This window comes from Mytilus californianus, unplaced genomic scaffold (assembly GCF_021869535.1).
Source record: "Mytilus californianus isolate M0D057914Y unplaced genomic scaffold, xbMytCali1.0.p SCAF_2, whole genome shotgun sequence".
Lineage (NCBI taxonomy): Eukaryota > Metazoa > Mollusca > Bivalvia > Mytilida > Mytilidae > Mytilus > Mytilus californianus.
In genome coordinates, this window is record NW_026262668.1 from 126,333,545 (window position 1) to 126,344,853 (window position 11,309).

The 11,309-nt window shown below is 32.2% G+C and overlaps 2 long non-coding RNA genes across 3 annotated transcripts; one reads left to right on the forward strand and one right to left on the reverse strand.

Annotated features, from left to right (window-relative positions):
- Nucleotides 1-1,086: 1,086 nt before the first annotated feature.
- On the forward strand, nucleotides 1,087-5,811 carry LOC127730934 (uncharacterized). Its single transcript, XR_007995379.1, has 3 exons — nucleotides 1,087-1,248; nucleotides 1,595-1,696; nucleotides 5,686-5,811. It is a non-coding gene; the product is annotated as an uncharacterized LOC127730934 (long non-coding RNA).
- Nucleotides 1,643-5,679, reverse strand: LOC127730935 (uncharacterized). 2 transcript variants are annotated; one of them, XR_007995381.1, is made up of 2 exons: nucleotides 4,641-5,679; nucleotides 1,643-4,440 (listed from the first exon to the last, which is right to left on the reverse strand). It is a non-coding gene; the product is annotated as an uncharacterized LOC127730935 (long non-coding RNA). The 2 variants fall into 2 exon arrangements; XR_007995380.1 differs by having other exon boundaries at nucleotides 1,643-4,540.
- Nucleotides 5,812-11,309: the final 5,498 nt, after the last annotated feature.

Genomic DNA, 11,309 nt, shown 5'->3' on the forward strand with positions numbered 1-11,309 from the left:
ATCGGAGAATTCAATTTTACATATAACTAAGCAGGATCTGCTTACCCTTCCGGAGCACCTGAGATCACCCCCAGTTTTTGGTGGGGTTCGTGTTGCTTAGTCTTTGGTTTTCTATGTTGTGTCATCTGTACTATTATTTGTCTGTTTGTCTTTTTATTTTTGGCCATGGCGTTGTCAGTTTGTTTTCGACCTATGAGTTTGACTGTCCCTCTAGTATCTTTCGTCCCTCCTCTAATATAGGACAATGGTGCTGTTTAAAAATTACACCATTCCAGGCCCTTTTGTTTTCCACATAACTAATATTACCAATAATTAACAAGTTCCGGGTCGAAACCGATACCGATACCAATAGTATATGCCACATGTAGTTTCCGGTTGTAGTTACCTGTTACCCTCTGTATATCCCTCCTCTCTCAGGAGAACCTGGAATTCTTCCAGTAGTTGTTTTATATCTATGATACTCTATAATAGTACACTATTTAACAAGTCTGTTTTCTTGCACCCCAATACCACTATTCATTTTGGTTAATTAGTTAAAAAATTAAGTTTAGTTTATAGTAAGTTTATTGTTGTAAGAAAACCAGGACGGTTTCAAACAGAAAGGTTTTGAAAGTAGAGAAAACTGTGCACCTTACAATCAGCATGACTTTATCAGATGTCAATACGAATACTAAAAATCCAGGATAAAAATAAGGCATAGGTACTTTAATTCAGTCACGGACCCGCGATGTAATTGGAAAAGACAAGTTGTGTAGAATGACAGTGCGATTTAGAGCTTGGTATACGGTATAGACAGATCTATCGCTAAAGACCGTACGTTGACCTCTAGATGGCTCTTTTGTTTTCTAGTGTTTTCATATTGTTGTCTCATTGACGTATACTGTCGGTTCATATTCTGAGCATATCATAAAAATGTATACATAATAATATTAACTACAAAAGCTTGGCTATCGGAATTGAAGGATCGTGTAACTTGATTTTTTTAATACTGTATACGTAATTTGAATCCTATTTTCAAAATAAACAGTTCGGTGAAATCGTTGTAACGCGAATGAACAAAACATTCCAGTTAACACAATACGGTCAGTCATACCAGGAAAAAATCTCTCATTAAAATGTAATATATATATATACAGGTATCAATGTTCAATCAATACGTGTTCACATCATCACGCAATCAAACTGTCAGAAAGATGGACGGAAAATATTACATGTTTTTCCTTATTATTGGAATTCTCATAACTTATGGTAAGAAAATCAGGTTTAAATTTAATTAAATGCCAAAATTTAAAATATTCAGGTATACCTCTTCTCCTGTTCAAGTGTAAGGTTATATAGATGGGTTTTTTTTTTAAAGAAGTATGGTAATCATCAGAAATAAAAGACATTTTTAGAATTATTTTATATATAATAATCTTACTCCTGGTTTAAAAAGTATATTACGAACTTAAAGTAGATGTATAAATTTTCTAAATAATAAGATGTGTTTTAAAACAATTGTTAACAACAATACTAAGAGCACACAACTTCTAATGTCTGGCAAGAAAATTACTCCGATATAAATTCAGTCGAAATTAATCAATGATTTTTGTAGGAACGACTGAAAGAAGCGGGGATTGCAATCGTGTAAGATGTAGACGAATTTGTCCCGGTAACCTGTTCCAAATCGATGACAATGGGTGTATTCTCTGTCGTTGTGAGTTTTTCTTTTCTAGTTTAGTATGTGTGTGTGGTTTTTTTTGTATGTGTGTGTTCCCGTGTCTGTTATAAAAGCACATTCGGTAAAGTGTCCTATAGCTTTGAACGTTATACAATGGGATTTTGACGGACTATTGTGTGTCGACTTTTATAAAGTGATTTCAAATTAAAAAAAATTTACAACATACAGAATTAACATATACAATCAGACAATAAACCGACATATTAGAAATAATTAAGCATTATACAATTATTATATTATCATGTACACATTAAACCCCAGACGCTCTTGACCTTTGTATAAAGTCTAAAACCCAATTTCAACTAATAAATACTAGTAAACGATAATCTCAGGCTAAAATGTCAATCCGTACACCTGAAACAGATTTAGTATATAGACATCGATCAAAAGCAGTCTGATAAAAGCACGAGCTAAGTATCAACATGATGTAGGGCCATTATTTTGTTTTTAAACCTGGATATAATACATGTTTAGTTATGTATTACACTATTAAAAATAGAATCAATGCTAGTACCGAAAATGACAATTTTAAAAGATCTTACTTAACAATTGATGAACATTGATTAACAAATGATAACTTTAAGACGGAGTTAATCATAGGAACAATCATGTATATATGGATCGTATCTTAACTTACGGGTACTATAAACCACTTCACCGTACAATTTATGATGTTATATCCCATTTGTTAATTCCTGCTTCATAAGAGTCAGCAGTTCGATAATTCCTACTTCACTAGTGAAACCCGCCGTGTTGAATTAATTGATTTGTTGACTGTAATCAAATATCAAAACTGCATGGATGCGTTAATTTCAGATCTTTGATTGTTTTTGTTAAATCTATTCCCGACTTTTATGGAATTGGAACGATTTAGAGCTAGAGATATTGTATAGACACGTTTATATTGTTGAAGAATGATTGTTGCCCTACCTCTAGAGGTCTTTTGGTCTTGTGGTTATTTTTTCGTTTGGGTTACTGTCTCATTGACGTTTACCCACATTTCTTTTTATTCACAGACAGAAACAAAATTTCCTCGAATATCTTAAAAAAAAAAACAAACTCAGGGAAATACAATGCTAATCTGTTTGTTTATATTTTGCATCATATTCACACTTGAAAAAAACACACGATCAATTCACTCAAAAAAGACGATCCAATTAACTAACAAGATATTAATTAATAAAATAATACCTCCATTATGTAACAAGATATAGACCTCTATTAAGTAACATGATATATATACATCAAGTAACGAGATGCAATAATCTGGAGACTGTACAGCTACGGTGTGCATTAACTACCTCAGATATACTGCACAGTTCAGATGTACTCTTACCTTTTAAGGCCGGATAGGATTTTTCAAAGGAGGCGTAATTCTATTAAAAAAGATTTGACGATTTTATGCTAAAAAATTATATATTTTCCAATCAAATGTAGTGTACGCCCTTTATGCCCCTCCCCCCCCCTTGAATCCGCCACTGACCTTGCAATTACGACAGTTGACAAATCAACAACTTTGTTTCAAAAAATGAAGTATCTCACAAGTACAATGTAAATCTGAAACCATTGTTAAACTAAGTCTGACTAGATAAATAAAAAAAAATCATAATTTCTGCCAAAAAATGAGTGTATTTTAGAATATCCAAATAATCTTTAAGGTGACTATCATTATGGGATCGAATTTTATAAGATTTATATTTAAGTATGTGCAAAAACTGGAAAAATATATAAGTTGAAGATCAATCATACTTGGTTAAAATGCAAGATGTCTTCAAAATTATTCACCGAATACAGTTTAAAAATTGGGGGGGAGAGGAGGGAAGTTAAATATTGAAAATTGAAACTTTTCCCCCGTATTCTTTGCACTATTAATTTAGGCACATCTCTCTTCGAATTAATCTTCATATGAGCATATTCTTGAGGGGAAAAAATGTGAATGCATTTAAAAGAAACAATCAAAGATCTGCAATTTAAAAAAAAAACGCAAATAAAGTAACAATATAGGAGAAAGCCTTATCTTAGTTCATAATGTAAAAGTTACCAACCTTTTACTACTTAAAAGCGTATTTTCGCCTTTCTTTACCCTACAAGAGAACTTTACTATGAACCGTGGATTGAATATCGTCGGCATATTTCCAAAACGTTCATGTAAATTGATGGCGCCATGTGTTAAACAGTTATTGGACAATCAAATCGGTATATGTCATTTAATCTGCACAGTCGGGATGACCCTTTAACCCGAACGACGTACGAACTCCTGCGTCGTTCGGGTCAAGCAGGGTCACCCGAGCCGTGCAGATAAAATGACATATACCGATTTACTTGTTCAATAACTATATCATATACCTCCATTATGTCACAATGTTTAACTTCCATTAAGTAGCAAGATACATACCTCCTCAAAGCAACAAGTTAAATTAGTCTTTTAAGTAACAAGATACATACTTCCATTAAGTAACAAGATAAATAGGTTCATTCAGTAACAAGATATATACCTCCATTTAGTAACAAGAAACATACCTCCATTTAGTAACAAGAAACATACCTCCATTTAGTAACAAGATATATACCTCCATTTAGTAACAAGAAACATACCTCCATTTAGTAACAAGAAATATACCTCCATTTAGTAACAAGATATATACCTCCATTTAGTAACAAGATACATACCTCCATTTAGTAACAAGAAACATACCTCCATTTAGTAACAAGAAATATACCTCCATTTAGTAACAAGATATATACCTCCATTTAGTAACAAGATACATACCTCCATTTAGTAACAAGAAACATACCTCCATTTAGTAACAAGAAATATACCTCCATTTAGTAACAAGAAACATATCTCCATTTAGTAACAAGAAATATACCTCCGTTTAGTAACAAGAAACATACCCCCATTTAGTAACAAGAAATATACCTCCATATAGTAACAAGCAAGATACATACCTCCATTTAGTAACAAGATATATAACCCCATTTAATAACAAGATATATACCTCCATTTAGTAACAATATATATACCCCAATTTAATATCAAGATATATGCCTCCATTTAGAATTCCATCAGGTAACACGATAAATACATTGTACCTCCATTACGTTACAAGATGTATACCTTTATCAAGCAACAATATAAATACGTTTATAAAGTAATAATATACATATTTTTTCATTAAGTAACAAGAAAAATACTTCTATTAAATTAAAAGATATACATCTCGACAAGATATTATACTTCCATTTAGTAACAAGATACATACCTCCATAAGTTAACAAAACACACACTTCAATTTAGTAACAAGATATTTATCTCCATTGAATAACAAGATGCATGCCTCCATTAGGTAACAAGACACACACTTCAATTTAGTAACAAGATATTTATCTCCATTAGATAACAAGCTACATAGATATAAAAAGATGTGGTATGAGTGCCAATAAGACAACTCTCCATCCTAGTCACAATTTGTAAAAGTAAACCATTATAGGTCAAAGTACGGCCTTCAACACGGAGCATTGGCTCACACCGAACAGCAAGCTATAAAGGGCCCCAAAAATGACTAGTGTAAAACCATTCAAACAGGAGAACCAACGGTCTAATCTATATAAAAAACGAGAAACGAGAAACACTTATGAACCACATCAACAAACGACAACCACTGAACATCAGGTTCCTGACTTAGGACAGGTCCAAACAAATGCAGCGGGTTTAAACGTTTTAATAGGCGCCAACCTTCACCTACCTGAAACAATAGCCTCCATTAATAACAAGCTAATTACTTTCATTTAGCAATACATTCTTGTACTATCCTTTATCGTGGACTTTGACCGGTGCTACCTAATTGATTAAACTCATGGGTATAGCATTCATTAAACATATATATTATCTTTAAGGTATACTAGTACTAATTACGACTTTTGCAGTTTGAACTTGTTTAACCCTATTTTGTTCTCGTTCTTAGGTTGTACGTCTGGACCAAAGTGCATTAACACAAGACCAAACAACAACAAATCCTTCAAGGAATTACTTAACTTGCTTAGAGGATGAACTTAATGAAATCATAGATAAAGAAGTTCTATAAAATCTATGTAACTTGTTATTTTTAAACATCCAAACCCCACGAGAAGTGATTATTAGTCATAACTTTTTACTTGTTATTAATTGCTTTCGAATTTTAGGACACATAAGCTTGTGGACTACGTATTGAAATAGGATTCACGATGAAAAAGGGAAACAATAGGTTGTTATGAAAATTACACTTTTTCCAATCTATTTGTGTAATTTAAAAAAAAAATCTGTTTTTGTTCATTTCTACTCACGATAACCAAAATATAAAATTGGTTTGTTTATCATAGAGTATAGTGTGTGTACCTATTGTTCTCATACAATAATACATATGATTTGTTTTGTGCTTTTGGTTTACTGTCTCATTGCCGTATATTACAATTCCCCTTTTTATTTAAATATATACTCAGACATAAATATGAAATATTAGGTCAATATCAGAGAAATATCAATTTATTTTATATGAGGCTGGGAAACAGGGGAAGATCGAGGTTTATCGAGCCCTTCAACAGTTTCGAGCCGAACAAAAAAAAATTAGATTTTTTCTGACATTGACCTAATATTGTTTTTATATACTACAGCTAACAATTGCTACACTTATTGTTCTGAAAATGTTTACACAAAAATACAACTTATTTTTCATCACTAAACAAACCCCAAATGGTTAAGATGTGACGTGACATGAAATAGACATTGCACAAAATATCTCTATGTTGCCGTATATTTGGTAAATAAAGACAACAGGTAGTGTTCCAGCTGCAGTATAAATAACATTCTGAACTTCAATTGCTTTTATCAAGTATTTATACATATTTGGCTTTCACTTCTTTTTTTATTTGAGCGTTCATAATGAAGGTTAATCCAGAAAAGCGATTCAGACGAATACAATTTATAAATCGGTAAATCCGTGATATAGCCATGGTCTCTGAAAATGGAGTTAGAAAAGAACAAACACAAATTAAAATAAAGGTGATTATATATGAATATACTGTTATATACAATACCACGAATCTGTATAACGAAAGATGTGTTATAATCACCAATCAGAAAAGTCTGCATGTGACAATATTAAATATATAGGAAGTTTTTGCAGTTGGTAAAGCGATGTACTCAAACAGTGGAATAATTACGCAATATCTGTTTGTAATGTCCAAATGTTGTGGGGATAGTTACCAGTTTTACCACTGGGTCAGTCTTTGGAGCCGTGTGTAGGGTGCCGTACGTTATGTTCAGCAAGAGTTACTTACCCATCCGTTCATACCATTGCAATTGTTTTGTTTCCCATTTCTGCCAATCTTTTATCTTGACTTCTGAAATATTAATTGATTATCGGTAAACTAAATATGTTAAACAAAATATCATGTTAAACAATACAATATTCAATCAAGACCCCAACTGAAATACCGGAAGTTAGTTTTCTCGTTTGAATTGCTTTACATTTGTCATTTCGGGGTCTTTATAGCTAGCTATGCGGTATTGGTTTTTCTCATTGTTGAAGGCCTTACGGTGACCTATAGTTGTTAAATTCTACGTCATTTGGTCTTTTGTGGTGAGTTGACTCATTGGCAATCATACCACATCTTCTTATTTTTATAACACGTACACATTTTCAGTGTCGTTAAATATAAAGCTCGTCGTTTTGCTAATAGACGAACCATACGAAAACAACAATTGTTTTGAGACAACCTCGTCCATAAAAAGGATTCGAGTGTAAATTGATGAACACTTAATCTCTCCCCTTTTTTGATTATAAGAACCTCATAACACGTGTTAGTTATCCGTGTAAACTTCTTCGGCTAAGGATTGCAACAAAGCATGAAAACATTAGAGAACTTTTTTAAGTACTTTTGGTTATGAACCATAATGAATATAACTGTAAGTCTTTTTTGTTAAAAATACAAAGTTAAAACAGCGTTCACATAGATTTCTGATATATATTTCGCTGCACATACATTTTATCATCACAATCTAATTAAAAACAGATCCTTACATAAAGGAATTACTTATTAACGAAGCAAAACTAAATTTAATTATTTTATGTTCTATGGAGAAAACCATCTTTACACATATCCATTCAGTATTGACTCAGCAAGGTGTCCCTTAATAATATATTTTTCTGCAGTAAAAATTGAGGTCAGAAGGCTTTTAATTGCCTAGTAAGAGCGTCAAGAATGGATAAACAGCTACTGCAGATGTTTTTGTTTGGTTTAGCCTGATTGTTTAAAAAAGGGAATAAATCGGAAATCACCCATAGCATTCAATTGACCAGCAGTAAGTGACAAGACTTTAAAGAAACCGAGTCAATATGTAAATTTTATAATATTATTGTAAATACGTGTATTTAATTAAGGTGTTTGTTCTATGCACTCATGTTGACATCAATGATCAATGAAAGGTTCTTTGTGGTAGAGTTATGAGTTTTTTTTAAGTTTATCAGATGTTCATTCTACGATGTCTTAATAAAACCGAGATGGGTGTTCTTGTCTTCCTCAGCTATGGATCTGTCTCCAAGTGGCCGAGAACAAATAAGATACTTTTTACATTTAGAATTTTTGTTAATTTTGTTTGAAAAAGAACCTTTAGACTCTTTCCCGGATTAATTCTGTATTGGTGTTCTTTTGATTATTCATCTACTGCACTGAACATAACCTACGTTTCTTCATCTGATAGGAGGAAGAAAATGTCAGATTCAGATTGTAAAACATTTTGTTTCTTTTGAAACTTGTGAAATAAAATACCGTTTCTCCTCAATTAAATGTTGTTGCAGGTTTTGGCAACTATATAGTAGCAACATTTTCATATGAATTTTTCACTATCTGGTAGTAAGTTAAGACGTCCATTAAAACGAATAGCTTCAGGTATCATGATTTGTCGTAAATCTACTTTTAATTGGCTTTTTAAAATGACATGAAGTTCATCTGCGGAGGTAGGACTTCCTGAATAATTAGTGCCGAAATATAAACAAAAGTCTTCCAATTGTCTCAACAAGTCTTCAAATATACTGTAATTTTTTCTAGTAAATAATTTTGTTGTCAATATAAAATCGATTCGAGATGACGATACCCCATTATTCACGGCTGTCAATCGGTATATCGTGAAAGAATACCTAACGGTGGTCAAGCATTGCGGTCGAATCGTGAAAGATCTGGTATTGTTTCGTGAATGTAATTAATTGAAATTCTACTTCCAAATCTGTGAAAAATCGGTTGTATTTTCAAAACGCGGAACAAATCAGAAAAAAAAAATATGTCTGTCAAAATTATTGAACTTTCTCAATAATACTGTGCAATAAGATAAATAAAATATGCAGTACTTTATGAGAAAACACAAAAGGCGCAACACAAGTCTATGGGATTCATTAAAAAAAGAACACGTTTTGTACATAGAATGACTACATTCCAGAATATAATGATATATTTTAAACTGAATCTTTTGTGTGACAGATAATACAGTAAAATAAAAGTTTTTTTTTCTTGAAACCGTTCATTTTGTTTTTAAAAACACTGAATTTTGTTGATTTTTCATTAAAGTTGATCGTGAAAGATCGGGCAACGCATTATATCGATCGTGAAAGACAATGCGTGACCAAACAGACGCAGGACGTTTGTGCTTTTTTACCTGTAACATTAAACGACATTTGCGCTTTTAACTTTGTTACACCTGAACAAAATTGACAAGACATTTGCGCTTTTTACCTATAATAGTTGTATACCTGTAATCTTTAGAAAATTTACCAAAGTCATGGAAAGATGTTCACATATTCTTTGAAAGTTCATCCGAACAAACGATAGATTTACTTTCCGTATAGACGGAACACTTAAGTCAGGAGATATTTCATAGAGAAGCATCGTAAATAATTGCAAAGGTATTTCACCGGATTCCAATTTTCCTCCAAGTCTTTGGGCATGCAGAAGAATCCAAGCGTACTACGCATATATTTGAGCATGTTACGACGTGTGAAAGTAGTACTTTTAATCTTTAGATTTACTATTTTTCTGCATTTTTATCTGTATATTGTTCCAGGACTAAGTGAGTGTGCGTAATAAAACGGACATATCCTGCTCGAAAATAATAGTTAAATAAATAGATAAGTATAATCTACCTTATATACCTGAGTTTATCTCTAAAAGAATGCGTGCAAATGTAATCCAAAGCTGTGCGCAAACGTAATGATTTTTGTGTGCAAATGTAATGGTAATGAGCGCAAGTGTAATGCACCGGTTTCTCGGTAAACGATAGAGAAAACGAAACTTTTATGAATGGAACAATTAAATTTGACCGAAATTCTTAAATTAGCTTCCTTATTAGTGGATTAAAATTGGAAACTTTATTCCTCTTGTGGCTATTCTGTTGCATGGATAGTCCGAGGAACTGTACCATCATAGTTTATCTAATATTGTTTCAATTTGTGAAGACCGAAATTTTATTTTTAAACCACCTGCTGTACCTGTTGAATTTTAGAAAGCGTCATGGTTGTTATAAGGAATTTACTCCCATCAACTCTCTTGGAGTGTTGTCGTTTCATCTGACACAAGCATGATGGGAAAAGGTTGATGCTTTTAGCTGTATATAAATGTATGAATGTTTTGTGTTTTTTTTTTTTATATTAAATGATTATTTATGTTATGTTGAGAAAGCGCAAATGTCCTATTGAAAAAGCGCAAATGTCCTTTTTTTAAAAAGTGCAAATGTCCTAAACATTTAAGCGCAAATGTCCATTAAAAAAGTGCAAATGTCCTATCAAAAAGCACCAATGTCCCGCGCCGGACCAGACTTAATAATCAGGAAACAATATTTCTTTTACCAATTAATATACCTGCAACTAGTTGAAGCGTGTAATTATTTTAATAAGAATGGATATTAATGCTTTCATTTTTTTTCACTTTTTTTTAATTTAACACTTTTCCTTCAAAGTTATTAAAATAACTAAAACGATTGTTTGATCAGTCTGTTCACAATAGCTATACGTCATTGTACCAACTTAGTGGGGAAATTACCAATCAACGTACCTCGCGATCGATTGTGCATGATGCCCAGCTTGAACTGTAATTTAGCCGATTAGGTTCTATTCTCAATCTTAAATTTGTATAAGAAATCAAAACTTATGAAGGACGGAAAATAGGACTGATATTGCTATAAGGCACCTAGTCGGTTTGGTATTATAAGATAATCAGATCCAATGGCATTGAACCATTATAGCCCTATTCACCAACAAAAGAAAACCGGAATGAGTCATGCAAATCCAATATTTGCTATACCAATTAAAAATATAAATTACCATATAATCAAATAATGAGTCGAACGTTTTCGTAGCATCAGATCTTTCACGATCCTTTTCACGATCTTCAGAAAGCGGAACACGATCTTTCATGATCCAAAAAATCATTTTTTTTTGTAAACATTTAAATTTTTTGCAAAATTTCTGATTATGCTAACACAAAATAACTTTAAGAACAATTTGAATCATTAAAATGAAATGACATTTTTCAAATAAAAGTTGTTTAGTCATTCGAATTATGA